Here is a 22984-nt window from a genome sequence, read left to right as displayed (position 1 = left end):
GTGCAGAGCACTGTACAAAGCAGCTGGGAGAGTACAATACAACTGAGTGGGTAATACATTCCCTGTCAACAATGAGCTTACAGTCCAGAGGAGGAGTATAAAGAAATAATTGATATTTTATAAATTTCTAGATACGTACATAACAGATCTGATGGCTTGAATGCATACTCAATTGAAAACTGAAAGGGAATAATAATAATAATAATGATAATAATGGCATTTATTAAGTGCTTACTATTTGCAAAGCACTGTTCTAAGCGCTGGGGAAGTTACAAGGTGATCAGGTTGCCCCACCGGGGGCTCACAGTCTTTAATCCCCATTTTACAGATGAGGGAACTGAGGCCCAGAGAAGCTAAACGACTTGCCCAAAGTCACACGGCTGACAATTGGCGGAGTTGGGATTTGAACCCATGACGTCTGACTCCAAAGCCCGTGCTCTTTCCACTGAGCCACGCTGCTTCACAGACTGTATGTGGTTGACAAGCAGGCAGTTTTGAATACATTTTAACTTTCTTTTTTAATCTGTAGTGAAATGTAATAAAATTCAGAAGCTCTTATTGTGTTTGATTTTGAAAGTGCTTAGAATGTATAACAATCAATGGTATTTTTTGAGCGTTTACCGAGTGTGGAGAACTGTATTAAACTCTGTACTGTTATCATTACGCCAACTCTCGGCATTTCCCACAATATATATGGGTTACATTTCTTGAAAATATGGTTGTGTCATAATTAGCTGTATTGTGGTATAGGTTTTCCCAGACACCTGCATTAGTTAGGACTGTTCCAGCATCAACCCTGATGTGATGGCCAAGTATTGCTGATAAGTCAAACTGACCCTGAAATTCCCTCTCTGCCTTTTTTGTCCTTCCTGGACAACTTCCCACAAACTGAACTCAGTTTCATCGCCTAGCAGCTTGGCCTAGTGGAAAGTGGCCTTCCCCAATTAAGCCATAATTTCCCCAGCTCCCTCTCCCTTCTACATTGTCCATGCACTTGAATCCATGACCTTTGGGAATTTGATATTTGCTCCACTCTCAGCCCCACGGCACTTACATAAAGTCACTAATCTTCTCTGTGCCTCAGTTACCTCATCAGTAAAATGGGGATAGGTGTGTGAGCCCCATGTGGGACAGGAACTATGTCCAACCTGATTAATTTGTTTCTACCCTAGTGCTTGGCATATAGTAAGTGCTTAACAAGTACCATAATAATAATTATTATTATCTATAAATTATATTTTATATTTATATTATTTATATTATATTTATATTAATGTCTGACTCTCCCTCTAGATTGTAAACTCATGTTGGCAGTGAATGTTGGTTCAAGCTTTCATCCTATCCCTACTGGATTACTGCATCAGCCTCCTCTCTGATCTCCCATCCTCCTGTCTCTCCCCACTTCAATCTATACTTCACGCTGCTGCCCGGATCATCTTTGTGCAGAAATGCTTTGGGCATGTTACCGCCTCAAAAATCTCCAGTGGCTACCAATCAACTTACACATATATGTACACATATATGTACATATTTATTACTCTATTTTACTTGTTCATATTTACTATTCTATTCATTTTATTTTGTTAATATGTTTTGTTTTGTTGTCTCCCCCTTCTAGACTGTGAGCCCGCTGTTGGGAAGGGACCGTCTCTATATGTTGCCAGCTTGTACTTCCCAAGTGCTTAGTACAGTGCTCTGCACACAGTAAGCGCTCAATAAATACGATTGAGTGAATGAATGAATGAATGTGTCTAACAGCTCTGTTGTACTGTACACTCCCAAGTTCTTAGTACAATTCTCTGCACACAGGAAGTGCTCGATAAATGCCAATGATGATGATAGAGCATGGGTTTAGGAGTCATAGATCCTGGGTTCTAATCCTGTCTCTGCCACCTGCTTGCTGTGTGACCTTGGGCAAGCCAGTTAACTTCTCTGTACCTCAGTTTCCTTGTCTGCAAAATGAGGATTCAATACCTGTTCTCTTCTTCTTAAACTGTGAGCCCCATGAGGGACATATCTATTCTATTTTGTTAGTATGTTTGGTTTTGTTCTCTGTTTCCCCCTTTTAGACTGTGAGCCCACTGTTGGGTGGGGACTGTCTCTATATGTTGCCAATTTGTACTTCCCAAGCGCTTAGTACAGTGCTCTGCACACAGTAAGCGCTCAATAAGTACAATTGATGATGATGATGATGATGACAGGGATTGTATCCAGCTTGATTATCTTTAATCTATCTTGGCCCTTGGCTTATAGTAAGCACTTAACACATTTTTATTATTGCAATTTTAATGATCATCCCCCCTCCCCCCCTCCCCCATCCTGTGCTCGTATATTTTACTTTTTTTAAGGCTTTAGCCATGTTGATGTTGCTGTGATAGATGTGGTGGCCCCGGCCTCTTCTCAGCTAAGACTGCAGAAGCAGGGATTGACATGGGCAGGATGGGATGGAGGCAGTGGCAGCCCCTTCCCCACAGCTTCCATCATCGGAGTCCCCTACGCTGCCTCTCCCATCCCACCCAAGTCCTTTCTTGTCCCCATTTCTGTGACTTCGGCCATAGCAGGGTTACAAAATGGGAAGGGAGAAGGGGTTGTGACAGAGGTGGATGTGCCCTGGGGTAAGAGAGAAGAGGCTGGGGAGACAGCAGCGTGTGAGTCAAGTTTGGGGTGTGGGAAGGGGCACCAGGAAAGTCACCGAGGACAGAGGAGGGAGGGAAACAGCAAGGGGGAAGGAAGAGTTCGGAGGGAATTGATTCATCTGCAGAGATTGGACTAAATGTCGGGGCTGGCTATTTGCATGCTGAGGAAAGTCTGCAAATACTGATGTCAGGGTATGTGCTCTGTGAGCTAATCATCACTACAGTATACTTTGTGTCTGCAACAAGCTGACAGATACTCTGTGTTGGGGGCAGCATTTATGACCAACATAGAAAGGGAGCCAAAATGGCCAATCAAATTATGAGCATCATAAGGAAGAGGATATACAAGAAAAGCAAAGACACAACTTTACCACCTTATAAAAACCATAGTACACTGGCAACTGAAATACTGCATGCACTTCTGGTTGCTGCATTTTAAAAATGACATAATTGAACTGAAGCAGATACAGAGAAAGGCAACCAAGATGATCAAGGGGTTCTTGTCTCATGCTGTCGCGTCGTCTCCGACCCAAAGCGACTTCAAGGACACATCCCTCCCAGAACGCCCCATCTCTGTCTGCAGTCGTTCTGGAAGTGTATCCGTAGAGTTTTCTTGGTAAAAATACAGAAGTGGTTTACCACTGCCTCCTTCCACGCCTCAAACTTGAGTCTCCGCTCTCGAACTCTGTCCCATGCCACTGCTGCCCGGCACAGGTGGGAACACAGGTTGTAGCACACTGCCTTCCACTTGCTAGTCTCTGCCTAAGCTAGGAATGGGATGGACAGGCCTCTGCTTAACTCTCCCTCCCATAGCTGAGACTGGTAGAGTACTGGAAGCTCTCCAGGTGTGGTCCTGGGAGAGGGAATCAAGAGGGCGGAGGCCCTTTAAAGCCCTCAATCACCTTGCCACCTCCTATCCTACCTCACTGATTTCCTACTACAACCCAGCACGGTAACTACACTCCTCTAAAGCCAACCTGTTCTCTGTATCTCAGTCTCACCTATCTCATTTCTGACCCTCGACCTATGTCCTGCCTCTGTCCTGAAACTCCCTCCACCTTCATATCTGACAGACTATCACTCTCCATATCTTCAAAATGTTTTAAAATTACATCTCCTTATTACATCAATAAATACGATTGATGATCTCCTCCAAGAGGTTTTCACCAACTAAGCCCACATTTTCCCTACTCCTGCTCCCTTCTGGGCTGCCCTTGCACTTGGATATAATAATAATGGCATTTATTAAGTGCTTACTATGTGCAAAGCACTGTTCTAAGTGCTGGGGAGTTTACAATGTGATCAGGTTGTCCCACGGGGGGCTCACAGTCTTAATCCCCATTTTACAGATGAGGTAACTGAGGCACAGAGAAGTTAAGTGACTTGCCCAAAGTCACACAGCTAAGTGGCAGAGCCAGGATTTGAACCCATGACCTCTGACTCCAAAGCCCGTGCTCTTTCCACTGAGCCACGCTGCTTCCCCAAGGATTTGTACCCTTTTACTCACCCCTCCCCTCAGCCCCTCCACACTATGTGCATATCTGTAATTTATTTTTATGTCTGTCTCCCCGTCTAGACTGTACGCTCCTTGTGGGCAGGGGACATATCAAACAATCAAGTGTTTAGTACAGTGCTCTGCGCACAGTATGCGCTCAATCAATCAATCAATCATATTTATTGAGTGCTTACTGTGTGCAGAGCACTGTACTAAGCTCTTAGGAAGTACAAGTTGGCAACATATAGAGACAGTCCCTACCCAACAGTGGGCTCACAGTCTAAAAGACTCAATAAATACGCTCAATAAATGCGATTGAATGAACTCTGCCAAAGTGTACTCTCCCAAGCACTTAGTACAGTGCTCTGCACTGATTGGTGGAAAAGTTTCCCTATGAAAATAGACTAAAAATTTTAGGGCTCTTCATTCTGAAATAATGAAGGTACCAAAAACACCCTTTGGAATCCTAAAAGATCATGAAGGGTGGATAGAATGAACCCAGATTTTTTGTTCTGCCAATCCCATACCCCCAGGATGAGCAGATCTCTTTTAAATTTTGGAGTTCAGAACAAGCAATGGGTAACAATTTCTCATACAGGAGTTGGTAAGCATATGGAAGACATAGTGAATAGGATTACTGAGCACGTTAGTTTGTGAAGACCATTGAACTAGGCCCTTAGAGAGTGTCCAATCCCTTCAAACTGCTAAATTAATCCAAGCACTTAACCTATCCTGCACTAATTACTGTGTCCGTCTCCTTGCTGACCTCCCTGCCTCCTCTCTCTCCCCAATCCAGTCCATACTTCTCTCTGCTGCCCAGATAATTTTTCTACAAAAACGTTCTGGACACGTCACATGGAAGAGTACAATAAAATGGAGTTGGTAGACTTGTTCCCTGCCCACAATGAGGTTATAGTCTGAAGATGGAGATTAATATCAATAATTTACAGATATGTACAAAAGTGTTGTGGGGCTGAGGGTGTTCAAACGTCACAGATCTAAGCACATGGAAGATGCAGAAGGGAAAGGGAGTAGGGGAAAAGAGGGCTTAAATAGGGGAAGACAACCTCTTCCCCCCTCTAGACTATAAACTCGTTATGGGCAGGGAAGGAGTCTGATCATTCTGTTGTATTGTACTCTCCCAGGTGCTTAGTACAGTGCTTTGCACACAGTAAGTGCTCAACAAATACCAGTGATTGGAAGTCTGGGAAGGTCAAATAGGAGCAGGTTGACATGTCTTGAGTTCTAAGTGCTTCTCCCTTCTGCACATCCTCCAGTTGCCCAGCTGCCTAAATCTGAGAACACAGAGAAGCAGTGTAGTCTTGGGAGTCAGAGGACCTGGGTTCATTCATTCAATCATTCATTTATATTTATCAAGTGCTTACTGAGTGCAGAGCACTGTACTAAGTGCTTGGGAGAGTACAACAATAAACAGACACATTCCCTGCCCACAATGAGCTTACAGTCTAGAGGGGGGAGACAGACATCAATACAAATAAATAAATTACAGATATGAACATATGTGCTGTGGGGCTGGGGGGGGGGAAGAGCAAAAGGAACAAGTCAGGGCGATGCAGAAGGGAGTGGGAGATAAGGAGAAGCAGCGAGGCTCAGTGGAAAGAGCCCGGGCTTTGGAGTCAGAGGTCATGGGTTCAAATCCTGGCTCTGCCACTTAGCTGTGTGACTTTGGGCAAGTCACTTAACTTCTCTGTGCCTCAGTTACCTCATCTGTAAAATGGGGATTAAGACTGTGAGCCCCCCTTGGGATAACATGATCACCTTGTACCCTCCCCAGTGCTTAGAACAGTGCTTTGCACATAGTAAGTGCTTAATAAATAATAATAACAATAATAATAATGGTATTTGCTAAGCGCTTACTATGTGCCAAGCACTGTTCTAAGCGCTGGGGTAGATACAAGGTAATCAAGTTGTCCCACGTGGGGCTCACAGTCTTAATCCCCATTTTACAGATGAGATAACTGAGGCCCAGAGAAGTGAAGTGACTTGCCCAAGGTCACACAGCAGACAAGTGGCAGAGCTGTAATTAGAACCCACTACCTTCCAACTCCCAGGCCCGTGGTCTAGCCACTACATCACGCTGTTTCTCACACGCCACGCTGCTTCTCATAAATGCCATCATTATTATTATAAGGAAAGGTGGGGCTTAGACTGGAAAGGCCTCTTGGAGGAGATGTGCCCTCAATAAGGCTTTGAAGATGTGGGGGGAGAGTAATTGTCAATTGGATTTGAGGAGGGAGGGCAGGTCAGGTCAAAATCATAATGTGGGTGAGTGGTTGGCAGCGAGACCGAAGCACAGTGAGGAGGTTAGCACTAGAGGAGCAAAGTGTGCGAGCTGGGTTGTAGAAGGAGAGAAATGAGGTGAGGTAGGAGGTGGGCAGCGTGGTGGAGTGCTTTAAAGTTAAAGGTACGGAGTTTTTTTTTTTGATGCGGAGGTGGATGGGCAACCCCTGGAGTTTTTTTGAGGAGCGTGGTGACACATCCTGAACATTTTTGTAGAAAAAATGATCCAGGCAGCAGAATGAAGTAAGGACTGGAGTGGGGAGAAACAGGAGGCTGGGAGTTGAGCAAGGAGGCTGATGCAGTAATCAAGTTGGGATTGTATTAACGTGGTAGCAGTTTGGATGGAGAGGAAAGGGTGGATTTTAGCTATGTTGTGAAGGTAGGACCGACAGAATTTAGTGATGGGTTGAGTATATGGGTTGAATGACAGAAAGAAGTCAAGGATAATGCAAGGCAACTCCCTACTCTAGTCCATACTGCACTCTGCGGCCAGATTATTCTACAAAAGCATTCAGGCCATAATAATGATGGTATTTGCTAAGTGCTTACTATATGCCAAACACGGTTCTAAGTGCTGGACCATGTCTCCCTACTCCTCAAGAACGTCCAGTGGATGCCCATCCACCTCTGCATCAAACAGAAACTCCTTACCATAGCCTTTAAAACAACCAATCACCATGTCCCCTCTTACATCACCTTGCTACTCTCCTTCTACAACCCAGCCCGCACACTTTGCTCCTCTAACGTCAACCTATTTACTTTACCTCGATCTCATCTATCTTGCTGCCGACCCCTGGCCCACGTCCTGCCTCTGGCCTAAAACTCCTTCCATCATCAAATTTGACAGTTACTCTCCCCCTCTTCCATTCCTTATTGAAAGCTCATCTCTCTCAAGAGGCCTTCCCTGACAAAGCCCTCCTTTCCTCTTTTCCCACTCCCTTCTGTGTCAGCCCTTTATTCAGAACACCCCACAGCACTTATGCACAGATCTGTAATTTATTTGTATCGACGTCTGTCTCCCTGCCTCTAGACTGTAAACTCATTGTGTGCCGGGACTGTGTCCATTTACTCTAATATTGTACTCTCCCAAGCTCTTAGTACAGTGCTCTGCACACAGTAAGAGCTCAATAAATGTGATTGGCTTACTGAGAACAATAGAGTTAGTGATCCCTGCCCTCAAGAAGCTTACATTCTAGAAGGGGAGATAATATAATATAAAACTATAAAGCTAAACCTAAATTCTACAGGGGAGGGAGAGTTCCCACGTACTTAGGTGATGCCGAAGTGAGGACGTGAGAGATGAATCGGGGAAGCCTTCCTGGAAAAGATGTGACTTCCAAAGGGTATTGTTATAGGAAGTTAGTTGCGTAGGCTGACCATATCAGTAGGTTAAAGACTGATTTAAATAAACTAATGCTTCTTAGATAAATAAACTAATATCTTGTTAGAAAGAAGTTCTGGACAAAAAGGGAAAAGTTAGGGATTTTTAGATTAGCAAATGCCCAAATCAAGAAGCAGCTTTGATATTAGGAAGCAGTGTGGCCTAGCAAAAATAGCACGAGCCCGGGAGTCAGAGCACCTGGGTTCTAATTAATCCTGACTCTGCCACTGGTCTGCTCTGTGACCTTGGGCAAGTCACTTAACTTTTCTGTGCCTCATTTCCCCCGGGGCTTAGTGGAAAGAGCCCGGGCTTGGGAACCAGAGGTTGTGGGGTTTGATCCCGGCTCCGCCACTTGTCTGCTGCGTGACTTTGGGCAAGTCACTTAAATTCTCTGTGCCTCAGTTACCTCATCTGTAAAATGGGGATTAAGTTTTTGCGTCCCGCGAGGGACAACCTGATTACCTTGTATCTACCCCAGTGCTTAGAACAGTGCTTGGCACACAATAAGTGCTTAACAAGTACTATTATTATTACTAAAATGGGGATTAATCAATCAATCAATAAATAGTATTGAGTGCTTACTGTGTGCAAAGCACTGTACCAAGCGCTTGGGAAGTACAAGTTGGCAACATATAGAGACAGTCCCTACCCAAAAGTGGGCTCACAGTCTAGAAGGAGGAGACAGAGAACAAAACAAAACATATTAACAAAATTAAATAGAATAGCTATGTACAAGCAAATAAATAAATAAATAAATACATAAATAAATAAATAGAGTAATAAGTAATCTTAATAATAGATTAAGACCGTGAGCCCCTTATGGGACATAGACTGTGTCCAAAATGATTAGTTTGTATCTACCCCAGCACTTACCACAGTGCCTGGCATATAGTAAGCACTTAACAAATGCCACATATGTGTATATATATATTTGTACATATTTATTACTCTATTTATTTTACTTGTAAATATCTATTTATTTGATTTTGTTAGTATGTTTGGTTTTGTTCTCTGTCTCCCCCTTCTAGACTGTGAGCCCACTGTTGGGTAGGGACTGTCTCTATATGTTGCCAGCTTGTACTTCCCAAGTGCTTAGTACAGTGCTCTGCACACAGTAAGCGCTCAATAAATATGATTGATTGATTGATTAAAAACAAACAAAAACTTGCCCTCACACATTTCCTCCAAGCATCTCATTGCTGCAGGTGGGAACCAGATGGGTGGATTTCCAGTCCACTGATGCAGAAATGGAATTTCCTGTTTGCCTGTTCAGTAGCTGGTGAAATTGCTTACCTACATCTTTTCAGAAAACACCCTGCACAAAGAGAGCATTTAATTTTCCAACAAGATATTGTTTGAATATGCGATCTTGGAAATAAAGCGACTCCCATCATTTTTACCCTGAAATAGTATATTCAACTACTGAGCTGCTTTTTGAGTGTCAAACTGTTCAGGCGATGCCAAGCAACTATGGATGACTCCATTTCCCTTCTTTCAAATGTCAATTATACTCCGCTTTTCTGGGATGAAGTGAAAGGTATTAATTTCAGTATCCCAATTATAATTATACAAAGTATAAAGGGTGCTGGTAGGAAACGTATGAATAAGGCAGCTGTCTTAAACAGTGCTGCTTCTTGGTCTCCAGTGAGTCAGAACATAGAAACAACTCATTAATATCCAGAGTTCAACTCTGAGGTTATGTCTTCAGGAGGCAAATTACACAGTCACAGGGGGTTAAAAAAAAAATCAGAATCGTCAGAGGTGCACAATAATCCTGGCAACTGTGACCATTTGTAGTATTGAGATTGGTTTGAGAGAATCTTAAGATGCTAGACTGTGAGCCCGCTGTTGGGTAGAGACCGTCTCTATAATGTTGCCAACTTGTACTTCCCAAGCATTTAGTACAGTGCAGTGTGGCTCAGTGGAAAGAGCACAGGCTTTAGAGTCAGAGATCATGGGTTCAAATCCCGGCTCTGCCAATCGTCAGCTGTGTGACTTTGGGCATGTCACTTAACTTCTCTGTGCCTCAGTTGCCTCAACTGTAAAATGGGGATTAAGACTGTGAGCCCCCCGTGGGACAACCTGATCACCTTGTAACCTCCCCAGTGCTTAGAACAGTGCTTTGCACATAGTAAGCACTTAATAAATGCCATTATTATTATTATTACAGTGTTCTGCACACAGTACGTGCTCAATAAATACGATTGAATGAATGAATGAATGAATGCTTATGAGAATTTTCCACATCCTCAGTCAGTCAAGCAAATTTGAGTGCTTACTGTTTGCAGAGCACTATACTGAGATGCCTCAGTGGAGGTCCTCCTATTTGTCACCCGATTGGCTGACTTCTAAATTGTGATGCCTAGGAACTAGGATTTGAGTCTGGCCACTCATCCTGTGTTTTAGTGCATGGGCCTGGGAATTGAAAAGACCAAAGGTCTAATCTGAGCTCCATCACATGCTATGTCACCTTGGGAAAGTCACTTCACTTCCCTGGGCCTCAGTTACCTCATCTGTAAAAGGGGGTTTAAGAGTGTGAACCCCATGTTAATAATAATAATAATGGCATTTATTAAGCACTTTCTATGTGCAAAGCACTGTTCTAAGCACTGGGGAGGTTACAAGGTGATCAGGTTGTCCCACAGGGGGCTCACAGTCCTCATCCCCATTTTACAGATAACTGAGGCACATAGAAGTGAAGTGACTTGCCCAAAGTCACCCAGCTGACAACTGGCAGAGCCGGGATATGAACCCATGACCTCTGCCTCCCAAGCCCGGGCTCTTTCCACTGAGCCACGCTGCTTCTCATTCAGCCCGGCTGTATCCTGAGTGCTTCTTGGTGTTATCCTTGACTCATCTCTGTCATTCAACCCACATGTTCAAGCCATCATTAAATCCTGTCAGTTCTACCTTCGCAACATCGCTAAAATCTGCCCCTTCCTCTCCATCCAAACTGCTGTTAATGGAAGCGCTTATCCTATCCCACCTTGATTATTGGTTATTATTATTATTGCATAGTAGATAGAGAATAAGTTTAGGAGTCAGAAGGTCAGGGGTTCTAACCATGGCTCTCCCCCTCCTCCCCCTCCCCCTCCCCCCCGCCTTACGTCCTTCCCCGCCCCACAGCACCTGTATATATGTTTGTACAGATTTATTACTCTATTTATTTTACTTGTACATATTTACTATTTTATTTATTTTATTTTGTGAATATGTTTTGTTTTGTTGTCTGTCTTCCCCTTCTAGACTGTGAGCCCGCTTTTGGGTAGGGACCGTCTCTATATGTTGCCAACTTGTACTTCCCAAGCACTTAGTACAGTACTCTGCACACAGTAAGCGCTCAATAAGTACGATTGAATGAATGAATGAATGAATGGTCTGCTCTGTGGCCCTGGGCAAGTCACTTCAATTCTCTGGACCTCAGTTATCTCTGTAAAATGTGGACTGAGACTGTGAGCCCCATGTGGGAGAGGGACTGTGTCCAACCTGATCTGCTTGTATCCACCCCAGCGCTTAGTACAGTGTCTGGCACATAGTTAAGTGCTTAACAAATACCATTATTATTACTATTATTATTGTATCAGCCTCCTTGCTGACCTCTCTGTCTCCTGTCTCTCCCCACTCCAGTCCATACTCCACTCTGCTGCCTGGATCCCATCCTCCCCCTCCCCATTCCCCCAACCTTACCTCTTTCCCCTCCCCACAGCACCTGTATATATGTATATATGTTTGTACTTATTTATTACTCTATTTTATTTGTACATGTTAATTCTATTTATTTTATTTTGTTAATATGTTCTGTTTTGTTCTCTGTCTCCCCCTTCTAGACTGTGAGCCCGCTGTTGGGTAGGGACCGTCTCTATATGTTGCCGACTTGTACTTCCCAAGCGCTTAGTACAGTGCTCTGCACACAGTAAGTGCTCAATAAATATGATTGAATGAATGAATGGATCATTTTCCTAGAAAATCATTCAGACCATGCTTCCCTCAATAAATATGATTGAATGACAGGGACTGTGTCCAACCTGATTAACTCTTAGCACATAGTTTGGCACATAGTAAGTGCTTCACAAGTACCATTATTATTCCTATTTTTATTGTTATTATTATTATCCAGTTTTCAGCTGGTTTTCCTCATGTCTGGTAGTGATTTAGCCCAGGGTACCTTTGTTGGGCATTTTTTTTTTTCAGTGTTTAGCTTCTCTGTCTGTGATTACTTTTATTGTCTGTCTCCCCTCTAGTCTGAAAGCTCCTTGTGGGCAGGGATTGTCTCCACCTACTCTTTGGTAGCATTCCCCCTCCTGAGCATTCAGTACAGTGCTCTGCACCCTCTATGTGTTCAATAAATGCCACTGATTGAGTAATCCCTTGGATCCTACCATTGGGTTCCATAGCCTGGCTGCGGAAGCCATGTGCCCAGGGATTGGGAGGGGAATGCAATGGCTCTGGAAAAATTGGTTGGGGAAAAGAAACCAGATAATTGGAAACAGAGTGGGTTTGGTGAATTAGGGCAGAATCAGGTGTGGCTTGGATAGAGCATGGGCCCGGGAGACAGAAGGACCTGGGTTCTAATTCCGGCTCCACCACGTTTCTGCTGTGTCACCTTGGGCAAGTCACTTAATTTCTCTGAGCCTTTGTTACCTCATCTGTAAAATGGGGATGAGTGTGAGCCCCATTGATGTCTGTCTCCCCCCTTCTAGACTGTAAACCCATTGTGGGCAGGGATTGTCTCTGTTGCTGAACTGTACTTTCCAAGCGCATAGTACAGTGCTCTGCGCACAGTAAACACAGAGAAGCAGCGTGGCTTAGTGGAAAGAGCACAGGCTTTGGAGTCAGAGGTCATAGGTTCAAATTCTGACTCCGCCAATTGCCAGCTGTGTGACTCTGGGCAAGTCACTTCACTTCTCTGCTTTGCACATAGTAAGTACTTAATAAATGCCATTATTATTATTACTATTAATAATAATAATGATAGCAATAGCTATCATTGCTAATTGCTAGCAATAGCTAATTGCTAATAATGACAGCAATATTATTATTATTATTATTATTTTCTGTGCCTCAGTTACCTCATCTGTAAAATGGGGATTAAGAGCTCCCCTTGGACAACCTGATAACCTTGTAACCTCCCCAGCCTTTAGAGCAGTACTTTGCACATAGTAAGTGCTTAATAAATGCTATTATTATTATTAATAATAATAAATACGATTGATTGAATGAAGGAATGCATGACAAGGACTGTGTCCAACTTAATTTGTACATACCCTACCGCTTAGAACAGTTCTTGGCACATAGTAAGCGCTTAACAAGTACCATCATTATTATTATTATTGTTACCTCTGCAAAAATGGCATTAATAAAATAATAATAATGATGCTATTTGTTAAGCTCTTACTATGTGCCAAGCACTGTTCTAAGCGCTGGGGTAGATACAAGGTCATCAGGTTGTCGCACGTGGGGCTCACAGTCTTCATCCCCATTTTACAGATGAGCTAAATGAGGCACATCATCAATCGTATTTATTGAGCTAAGCTTACTATGTGCAGAGCAGGCACAGAGAAGTTGTGACATGCCCAAAGTCACACAGCTGATAAGTGGCGGAGCCAGGATTAGAACCCAAGCCCGGGCTCCTTCCACTAAGCCACACTGCTTCTTCATCAATATGAAGTCATTGCTTTATGCTGTGGTCCAGGGTAACAAATACTTTCATGTGACAGCTCCTGGGTTCTCACCCCAATTCTTCCTGTTGGGGCTATTGCCATCTCTTGTGATGGTCTCTTAATCAGTCAATCAATGGCAATAAGAAGCAGCATGGTCTAGTGGAGAGAGTACAGGCCTGGGAATCAGAAGGACATGGATTCTAATCCCGGCTCCACCATTTGTCTGCTTTGTGAGCTTGGGCAAGTCAGTTCGCTTATCTGAGCCTCAATTACCTCATCTATAAAATGGAGATTGAGACTGTGAGCCCCAAGTGGGACAGGGATTGTGTCCAATCATCATCATCACCATCAATCGTATTTATTGAGCGCTTACTGTGTGCAATCCAATCATTCAATCAATCAATCAATCAATTGTATTTATTGAGCGCTTACTGTGTGCAGAGCACTGTACTAAGCGCTTGGGAAGTACAAGTTGGCAACATATAGAGACGGTCCCTACCCAACAATGGGCTCACAGTATCTACCCCAGTGCTTAGTGCAGTGCCTGGCAACTAGAAAGCACTGAACTTCTAGACTGTGAGCCCACTGTTGGGTAGGGACTGTCTCTATATGTTGCCAACTTGTACTTCCCAAGCGCTCAGTACAGTGCTCTGCACACAGTAAGTGCTCAATAAATATGATTGATTGATTAACAAATAATACCATTATTATTATTATTATTAATAAAGTGCTTACTGTGTTCAGAGCTCGAGTCTAACACTTGGGAAAGTATGATAGTGTCGGTTGACATTGTCGCTGCCCTCAAGGAGCTTTTATTTAACATGAAACTCATCTAAAGTATAATGTGAAGAATCCTAATGATAATAATAATAATTGTGGTTTTTGTTAAGCGCTTACTATGTGACAAGCACTGTAGTAAGCCCTGGGGTGAATACAAGCAAATTGGGTTGGGTGTAGTCCCTGTCCCACATGAGGCTCACAGTCTCGCTCCCCATTATACAGATGAGGGAACTGAGGCACAGAGAAGTGAAGTGAGTTGCCCAAGGTCACACAGCAGCTCTCTTCCTCCCTTCAAGGCCATACTGAGAGCTCATCTCCTCCAGGAGGCCTTCCCAGACTGAGCCCCCTCCTTGCTCTCCCCCTCCTCCCCATCCCCCCCCACTTTACCTCCTTCCCCTCCCCACAGCACCTGTATATATGTATATATGTTGGTACATATTTATTACTCTATTTTATTTGTACATATTTATTCTATTTATTTTATTTTGTTAATACGTTTTGTTTTGTTCTCTGTCTCCCCCTTCTAGACTGTGAGCCCACTGTTGGGTAGGGACCGTCTCTATATGTTGCCAACTTGTACTTCCCAAGCGCTTAGTACAGTGCTCTGCATACAGTAAGCGCTCAATAAATACGATTGAATGAACGATTGAATGAATGAATGTGGCAGAGCCAGGATTAGAACTCACGACCTTCTGAATCCCAGCCCATGCTTTATTCACTGAGCCCCGCTGCTTCTCTAAATCGGCTAAGATGGGTGGTGAAGGACCCGCAGCAGTTGCCAAGGCAACAGCCAGCTTGCTGACCCAAAGTGTTGTACGTGTGCCGTTTCAGCACAATGCTATGGTCACTTGAGCAGTATAAGGGTCTTGTATTTAAAAGGCTTCAAGTACATTTTGTAATGTGTTGCATCCTAGCCTGTCTACCCGTTCACTGCGTGCCTTACCCCGGCAGGAATACAACTGACAGGGACACAGCGATTGGCGCATGCACGAGCTGTTATCGCCAGGATTTTCATTCATTCATTCAGTCGTATTTGTTGAACGCTTACTGTGTGCAGAGCACTGTACTAAGCGCTTGGGAAGTACAAGTTGGCAACATATAGAGACAGTCCCTATCCAACAACAGGCTCACAGTCTAGAAGGGGGAGACAGAGAACAAAACAAAACATGTAGACAGGAGTCAAGTTGTCAGAACAAATAGAATTAAAGCTAAATGCACACCATTAACAAAATAAATAGAATAGTAAATATGTACAAGTAAAACAGAGTGATTAATCTGTACAAACATATATACTTTCACAGTCCAAAAGTCTCAGAATTGTAGCTCGCTCACTGTTATCAACAGAACATCCCACCATTACCTCGATGATGATGGTGATGATGGTATTTTTTAACCACTTACTATTTGTCAAGTACTGTTCTACGCACTGGGGTAGATACAAGCTAAACAGGTTGGACAAAGTCCCTGTTCCACATGGGGCTCGCCGTCTTAATCCCCATTTTACAGATGAGGTAACTGAGGCACAGAGAAGTGAAGTGACTTGCCCAGGGTCACACAGTAGACAGGTGGCAGAGTTGGAAATATAGAACCCAGGTCCTTCTGACTCCCAGGCAGGTTCTCTAACGAACAGACCATGCTGGCAGTAAGCCGAATGCCACCAGGACCTCATTGTTGATATCCTTGTCCCTCCATTTGTTGCTGCAAATGGCTGGTGAAACTGCTTGAGAGAGTTTATGTGTCTGGACAGATCAGGATTCTTATTCATATGGAAGGTTGGACATCATTTCAGCTCTAGAGGCTTTCAATTTGGTTTGAAGTCCAGTGCCCGCTTAGTGTCAGATTCCATCTCCAAAAGCCCTGTTGACCTTTCTGATTGTTTTAGACTTTATTTTCTGCATCTTCCCTGACAGAAATGGTTACCAACCCTGGTTGAGAGGACTAGTAACTATTTTCAAGGCCGGGTTATAAATTGTAATCTACAACAAGGGTAGCTAAGATAGAGCTGTGCAGGAACTGAAAATTTTAATCCCAATTGGCTCTATGGATTCTGACCTAGAGCAACAGCGCATGTGTGTGTGTGTGTGTGTGTGTGTGTGTGTGAGAGAGAGAGAGAGGGAGAGGGAAAGGGAGAGGGACCAGGGGGCTGGGAATGAGACAGGGGAAAAAGCCTCTAAAAACTCTCCTATGAATAATACAAAGTATCTGTAATCAATGAATCAATTGTATTTATTGAGCGCTTACTGTGTGCAGAGCACTGTACTAAGCCCTTGGGAAGTACTAATGCTATATTGTGAATTACAATTTGTGCCCTATAAACTTCAAGGACATATTGCAATTCAGTAAGCAGTGCTGTGGGATTTCTTGTGTGCCTGCGGCAATGTGGGAGCGAGCTAGGAGGGAACGGTACAGTTGTGTACGTGAACCAAGACTTAAAAAAATTAGCTGAGGCACAGTAAGACCCACCACTGGTGGGAAATCTAGGCCTGGCCCACCTCTGTCCTCTCTGGCCGGGGGCTGGGTCAGACCTGGCCTCAGCTCGGAGTCACAGCATCTGGATCCCCGACAAGAACGTGAGGGATCTCAGGCCAAGCTGCTGACTCTGGTGTTTGCTCCCCTGGGCTGCTGGGAGTTGTAATACTGGCTGCTAAGGTGACAAACCACATGTATGGATGGGCCTTGTGTCCCAAGAGTGAAGTTTTAGCCACTTCCCTTATGTCAACAAAAGCATTCATTTTGTGTCTTCCCACTCCTCAAGAACTTCCAATTGTTGCCGATCCACCTCTGCATCAGAAACTCCTGATCACTGGCTTTAAAGCACTCAATCAACTCGCCTCACCCTACTTCACCTCACTGATCTACTACAACCCTGCCTACACACTCCAGAACCAGCTTATTCACTGTGCCCCAATCACATCTGTTTTGCCGCCGACCCTTTACCCGCATCACCCCCTAGCTTGGAACTCTTTCCCCCTTCCCAGACTGAGCCCCTTCCTTCCTCTCCCCCTCGTCCCCCTCTCCATCCCCCCCCACCTTACTTCCTTCCCTTCCCCACAGCACCTGTATATATATATATATATATATATATATATATATATATATATATATATGTTTGTACATATTTATTACTCTATTTATTTTAATTGTACATATCTATTCTATTTATTTTATTTTGTTAGTATGTTTGGTTTTGTTCTCTGTCTCCCCCTTTTAGACTGTGAGCCCACTGTTGGGTAGGGACTGTCTCTATATGTTGCCAACTTGTACTTCCCAAGCGCTTAGTACAGTGCTCTGCACACAGTAAGTGCTCAATAAATACGATGGATTGATTGATTGATTGATTGATTGATATATGCAAGACCACCATTCTCTCCCTCACCTTCAAAGCATTACTAAGGTCACATCTCCTCCAAGAGGCCTTACCCGATTAAGCCCTGGCTTGCTCTCCCTTCTGCATCATCTATGCACTTCAATCTATGACTTTTGGACACTTGATATTCTCCCCACTCCATAAACCCCACAGCACTTACGTACATATCTTTAAATTACACACTATAAATTACTTCTTTATTCATATTAATGTCTGTCTCCCCATCTAGACTGTAAGCTCATTATGGGCAGGTAACGTGTCTGCTAATTCTGTTGTGTTGTACTCTCCCAAGCGCTTGGTACAGTGCTCTGCACATAGTAAGTGCTCAATAAATACGCCTGAATGATTGATTCCCTTTGGTCCATACTACCATCTTGTATGACTAAACCTGGATGTTCCAGCCCCCTTTCCATCAACTCCCTCAAAGCTGCATGGTTAGGTTCTTTACGATTAGGTTCAGCCCTAAGGCAGCTGAGATCTGTAGACTCAGGATCTATAGGATGCCACAAGTCTTGGAATCAGTATGCTTAGGAGAAGGGGATAGGCTAAAATCATTCATGGGGTCAATTATCTACTTTTAAAATTACCTGTGGCCCACTCCTTCAAAGGAGGTTTACTTTTGTTACGGTACCCTGTAGTCTTGGAACTGTACTAGGAAGTTGGAAAAGGGAAAATGTAATCCTGAGTTTTACAGAATAAAAAGGGAGAACAGTGGTCCCTGAGAAATGCTTTGAGTGTTGGTTGTTGTTTTCTGAAGCAGAATTCCATTAAGGTTATCAACAATTACTTTAATATGTAGTAAGTAGTAGGTAACTGTTAGACCCCAGCATTTACTCCAAGTGAATCCTATTTCTCCTACACAGAGGCATTCACAATTAGAGGTCTGTGTACCATGAAAGTACAAGTGTAATTGGGTAAACATGGATTAAAAAATATAGGGAACGGTAGGTTAACATTTTTTCAATCTTTGATTGCAGGTTCCTAAAGTGAACAGCTTTCAGTTACAGTTTCCCCATCGACCTCCAGGCTGAGTGCTTCTGGTATCTGCAACAATGCTAGGGTCTAACTGAGTAGGGGAAAAAAAGAAACAGAAAAACCATTTCTTTTTGTTTAACTAATTTATTTTCATCTTTTTAGACTGTAAACTCTTGGGTAGTGATTTTGCATCTTGCTTTTTTCGTATTCTCCTGAGAGTATAGTACAGTGCTCAGTGGGGCCTCAGTACGTACCTTTGATGATCTTCCCGAATGCTTAGTTCAGTGCTCTGCACATAGAAAGCACTCAATAAATAACACTGATTTTCTCAAAAATATTCATCCAAAGATATTGAACAAAATATTTCACCACTTTGGGGACTGGATTTTATTCTTTCAATGTGTATTCCCAGGGGTCGAGTTCAACACATCATCAGTGGTGTTTATGGAGTGCTTACTTTGAGAAGAGCACTGTACTGAGCTTGTTGATACCAATACAGCTCATGTCAATCTCTGTCAGAGAGAAGGACTAAACAGGGAGGCTTGAAACTCCAGCTCTATTTTCCTCTCTTTAAGCCTAAGAGAATGGACAGCAGTGTCAGGTTGGTGTGGATGCAGAGTTCAATGGAAGGTATTTATGGAATGCTTACTAACGGCTAAACACTCCACTAAGCACTTCAGAGAGCACAATACAACAGTGTACGTAGACACATTTCCTGCTATCAAGGAACTGACAATCTAGAGGGGGAGATAGATGTCATAATGAGCAAATAAATAATGGCTATGCACAGCAGTGCTGTGGGGCTGAATTGAAAATTGAAAACGTTAAATTGCAAGTGTTTGCACTACTGAAGCTACTCTATTTATTCTATTTTACTATTCTATTTGTTAATGATGTCCATATAGCTTTAATTCCATTTGTTCTGATGACTTGACACCTGTCCACATGTTTTGTTTTGTTGTCTGTCTCCCCCTTCTAGACTGTGAGCCCGTTGTTGGGTAGGGACCATCTCTGTATGTTGCCGACTTGTACTTCCCAAGCACTTAGTACAGTGCTCTGCACACAGTAAGTGCTCAATAAATACCATTGAATGAATTGAATGAATGAACGAATGAAACATGTTGACTTAAACTGTGAGTCCCATGTTAGATAGGGACTGTGTACAGCCTGATTATCTTGTATCTACCCCAGCATTTAGTATAGAGCCTGGCACATAGTAAGCACTTAACAATTGCCATGACGCAACAACAACACCACCACTCAAGCACTCCCCCCCGCCAGAAAACACCAGAGATGTAGCTTTGAGCTCTCCATAGAGCTGTTTTTGAGCTGTATGACTGAGTTCATTTGGATGGCAAGGCCTATTTTTTCACAGGGATGGCGAGAGGATAAAATAAAAAATAAGATAATTTTCTAAAGTGCTTTCTTGGAAGCAAAGCGATCTATAAACTCTTCGGTTCATTTAGCAGGCCAAAAATGGAGCACAATTGGTCACTGCTCCCACCAGCCTTTTCACAAAAAATGATTATTATTGACGATGATGATGACACCTAATGTTACTGGCACGTTGTTATACCAAAATAGACTCTAACAGCTTTAAAAAGCTTTGGATCTCTTGCCTAAATGGTGTTGCTGGAACACCAAAACAGGAAACTGTTAACAGGGAGGTTTTGGCGTGTGGCCGAGTTCACCGTATCCTGTAATTTGCTCTCTGGAAAAGGAAGCACTGAAGGGATGATGGCAGCAGTGGAAAAGTGGTGGCAGGAAGGCTCTGGTGGCCATCGCAGGCTCCTCATTTACCTCAGCCTCTTGAGCTAGTGTGGGGCTCTGCCCACACCCTTTCTCCCCTGGAAGTGTGGCAGGGTCAGGTGAGAGGGAAGCTCTTCTATCTCATTCTCCTCCTCCCCTTCACACTGCTGGAGGGGAGAATCAGAGAGCTTCCTGTCTCTCCCCTCTCCAGTCCATACTTCACTCTGCTGCCTGGATGATTTTTCTAACAAGCTGTTCAGTTCTTGTCTTCCCACTCCTCAAGAACCTCCAGTGATTGCCCATTCACCTGCACATCATACAAACTCCTTACTATTGGTTTTAAAACACTCCATTACCTTGGCTACCAATCAATCTATGCATCAGGCAGAAACTCCTCACCCTGGGCTTCAAGGCTGTCCATCACCTCGCCCCCTCCTACCTCACCTCCCTTCTCTCCTTCTCCAGCCCACCCCGCACCCTCCGCTCCTCTGCCTCTAATCTCACCGTACCTCGTTCTCGCCTGTCCCGCCATCGACCCCCGGACCACGTCATCCCCCGGGCCTGGAATGCCCTCCCTCCCAACATCTGCCAAGCTAGCTCTCTTCTCCCCTTCAAGGTCCTACTGAGAGCTCACCTCCTCCAGGAGGCCTTCCCAGACTGAGCCCCTTCCTTCCTCTCCCCCTCGTCCCCCTCTCCATCTCCCCATCTTACCTCCTTCCCTTCCCCACAGCACCTGTATATATGTATATATGTTTGTACATATTTATTACTCTATTTATTTATTTATTTATTTTACTTTTACACATCTATTCTATTTATTTTATTTTGTTGGTATGTTTGGTTTTGTTCTCTGTCTCCCCCTTTTAGACTGTGAGCCCACTGTTGGGTAGGGACTGTCTCTATATGTTGCCAACTTGTGCTTCCCAAGCACTTAGTACAGTGCTCTGCACACAGTAAGCGCTCAATAAATACGATTGATTGATTGCCCCCTCTTACTTCACCTTGCTGATTTCCTTCTACCACCCAGCCCAAGACTTCGCTCCTCTAACGCCAACCCACTCACTGTACCTCAGTCTCACCTATTTGGCCACCAACCCCTCGCCCATGTTCTCTCTCTAGCCTGGAATTCCTCCCTGCTTCATATCCATAACTCTCCTCACATTTCAAGTCTTATGAAAATCACATCTGTAAGAGGTCTTCTCTGACTAAGCCCTCATTTTCCCTATTCCCTTTTCCATTTGCATTGGCCTTGCACTTGGATTTGTGCCCTTTGTTCACCTTTAAATTACCGCCTCCCACCCCCAAGACTTATGTAAATATCCATAATTTAGATTGTCTGTCTTCCATTCTAGACTGAAAGCTCCTTGTGGGCAGGGAACATGTCTACCAATTCTATTATATTCCGTACTCTCCCAAGGGCTTAGAATAATAATGGTAATAATAAGAATAATAGTGGTATTTTTTAAGGACCCACTTATGCACCAAGCACTATATAAGTGCTGGGGTAGATATGAGATAGTCGGGTTGGGCACAGTCCATTTCCCACATGGGGCTCACAATCGTAACCCCCATTTTACAGGTGAAGTAACTGAGGTTCAGAAAACTCCACCATTAACCTGCTCTATGACCTTGACCAAATCACTTAACCTCTTTCTGCTTCAGTTTCCTCATCTGTAAAATGGGGATAAAATACCTAACTGTTCTCAGTCCCTTGGCCTGTGAGAGCCATGAAGGACTGGGACTAATCTGCTTATATTGTATCCATCCCAGCACTTAGCATGGTGCTGGGCACATAGTACATTTACCTAATGTAGTCTGAAGGCAACTTGCTCCCCGCTATTGGGAGAAAGGAATTCAGGAAGAAGAAATATCTTCAAATTATATATTGTAAATTATTTATGAATATCATTGTCTGTCTCCTGCTCTAGACTGTAAACTTATTGTGGGCAGGGAACATGTCTACTAACTCTGCTGCACTCTCCTGAGCGCCTAGTGCAGTGGTGTGCATACAGTAAGCACTCACCATTGATTGATCGAGATAGGGAAGCAGCGTGGTTTGGTAGAAAGAGCATTGGCCTGGGGGTCAGAGGACCTGGGTTCTAATCCTGACACCACCACTTGTCTGCTGTGTGACCTTGGGCAAGTCATTTAACTTCTCTGGGCCTCAGTTACTTTATCTATAAAATAGGGATTAAGACTGTGAGCCCCATGTAGGACAGAGATTGTATCCAACTGATTAGCTTGTATCTACCCCAGTGCTTAGTACAGTAAGTGCTTAACAAATACCATTAAAAAGAAAATAAAAGGAGAACAGCTTCAGGAGAAGTTTTCTTTTAAAATCCAGTGGGACTTATCTCTCCTACCTATTTTTAAAACCAGTAGCAGAACTATGCAAGAGTACAGACTGTAGTCTTGTTGTCTCTTTTCTTTTAAACCCGTTTCATAAATGAGGACAATTTAAAGGGTACAGTGACATCCAGTTGAAAATAAAATGGGCCAAAAGGGAATAGAAGCAGGACCAAAAGAAACTGACGGCTTCTTTCTAAGTTCCTCAGTGTTCCTCTTAAGTGTTTCCACTTCAAGAATGAAAGTACAAAAATAAAAAAGAGCAAAATCAAAAGAAGCCCAAGCACCACTTGT

At 43.6% G+C, this 22984-nt stretch overlaps 1 protein-coding gene across 1 annotated transcript in view; it reads right to left on the bottom strand.

Annotated features, from left to right (window-relative positions):
* The window catches only part of AK5 (adenylate kinase 5), a 336353-nt gene that overhangs the window by 60663 nt on the left and 252706 nt on the right, over positions 1–22984 (bottom strand). The gene's annotated exons all lie outside the window — the stretch shown is intronic.

Source organism: Tachyglossus aculeatus, chromosome 4 (assembly GCF_015852505.1).
Source record: "Tachyglossus aculeatus isolate mTacAcu1 chromosome 4, mTacAcu1.pri, whole genome shotgun sequence".
In the NCBI taxonomy this organism is placed as follows: Eukaryota; Metazoa; Chordata; class Mammalia; order Monotremata; family Tachyglossidae; genus Tachyglossus; species Tachyglossus aculeatus.
Note: the sequence above shows the minus strand (reverse complement) of the source record. Positions and strands in the feature narration are given on the sequence as shown.